General features: G+C 60.9%; 1 long non-coding RNA gene across 1 annotated transcript; it reads left to right on the forward strand.

Moving 5' to 3' along the window:
- Positions 1-566: 566 nt before the first annotated feature.
- On the forward strand, positions 567-1,264 carry LOC114072425. The gene is made up of 3 exons (XR_003574175.1): positions 567-660; positions 1,044-1,116; positions 1,250-1,264. It is a non-coding gene; the product is annotated as an uncharacterized LOC114072425 (long non-coding RNA).
- The last annotated feature ends 299 nt before the right edge of the window (positions 1,265-1,563 follow it).

Below are 1,563 nucleotides of genomic sequence, written 5' to 3' on the forward strand. Positions count from 1 at the left end.
GGGAGGGTGGGGAAGGGACTGGAGCACAAGTGCTGTGAGGAGAGGCTGAGGGAGCTGGGGTTGTTGAGCCTGGAGAAGAGGAGGCTCAGGGGAGACCTCAGCACTGTCCCCTCCCTCCAGGACACTCCCCCCAGAATCCTCAGGGGGGGCCTTTTGTGTCTCTTGCTGGTTCCTGCTTCATCCTGAGGATCTGAGGGCCCCTCTGCAATCCCATCCCTGGGGCACAATCTGCTCTCCAGAGCTCGACTGACTCCCTGCAGACTTTGCTGGGCAATCTGTGCTCGCAGCTGCATCCTGAGCCCGAGGTCAGTTTATATCCCCGAGTGCTGATCCAGCCTGGGGACCCAGGGGATCCTGTGCCATTCCATCCGTGCAGCAGGAGTCACCTGCTGTCCTGGAGTCCCTGCAGAGGAACAAGTGCCATCTCTGTGTTTGGGAGCTGCCGAGGGTGGAGGGCGGAGCGGGCAATGGCGGAGCTGGGGGACCCCCGGCAGGCTGGAGGGGGGAGCACGGAGAGGGAGGAGCCCCGGGACCCCCGGGAGCCTGAAACGGGGGGAGAGGAGAAGGGGAAGCCTGGAGAGTGGGGACCCCTGGGATCCCCAGGACAACAAGGTGGAGAACCTGGAGAGGGGGAATGTCTGGGAAGGCGGCACCCCAAAGGTGAGAGTCAGAGGAGAAGGGACCCTTGGGACCCCCAACACTCCCCGCATCCCTAAGTGGGACCCCAACATCCCAGACAGGGGAGACCCTCTGAACCCCAGAGGGGAGAGACCAGAGAGGGGGAACTCCTGGGAGAGATTTTTTGTCATGAATCTTCATATTTTGGCTGAACCCTAACTTTTTGCACTGTGATGGAGAGGTGTCAATCTCGCTATTTCTGAGTAGTTTTATTTCCTGAATGTCAGTGGATTGGGTTTTTCTGGGTTGAATTGTGATGTTTTGGAGGTTTTTATGGTCTCAGGATGCCCGGTGAGTTCTAGAGATGGACTTGGGCAGGAGGAACCCCCAAGCCAAAGCGCTCAGCCCTTGTTTCCTCCTAGCAGGATTTGTCTTTTCCAAAGCTTGGGCGGATGGACGAGGAGGCTGCGAGGAAGTTGCTGCGGGTCCCCCAGGCAGGTGAGGAGGAAGTCAGTGCCCCTTTGGCCCTGTCTTGTGGTGCATAGGGGGACAAATTTGGGGGGGATGTCCTTGGCCTTCCCTCTGGGCCGGAGACAAATCCCCTGCCTGTCCTTCTTCCTTCCTGCCCCAGGCCCCGAGCTGAGGACGGAGAGCACGGAGGACAAATCCCCCCGGCAGAGCCTGGTGGGAGAGGCCGTTTTGAAGGGCTCCCCGGCGCAGGAAGGCAGCGGGGAGGAAAAGGGCCGGAGATGCCCTCGGAGGAGGGGCTGCAAAGCCAGCCCAGGGAGCTGTGAGGAGGAAAGAGCCGTCCTGTGCCGGGAAGGCGGCCGGAGCTTGAGCCGGAGCTCCGAGCTGGTGGTCCCTGAGCAGCCTCCCAGCAGGGAGAAGCCCTTCAGGTGCTTGGAATGTGGGAAGAGCTTCAGGGTGAGCACCCAGCTCCTCAGC

This window comes from Empidonax traillii, unplaced genomic scaffold (assembly GCF_003031625.1).
Source record: "Empidonax traillii isolate 1590-97213 ecotype Southwest subspecies unplaced genomic scaffold, ASM303162v1 scaffold3178:size14660, whole genome shotgun sequence".
Lineage (NCBI taxonomy): Eukaryota > Metazoa > Chordata > Aves > Passeriformes > Tyrannidae > Empidonax > Empidonax traillii.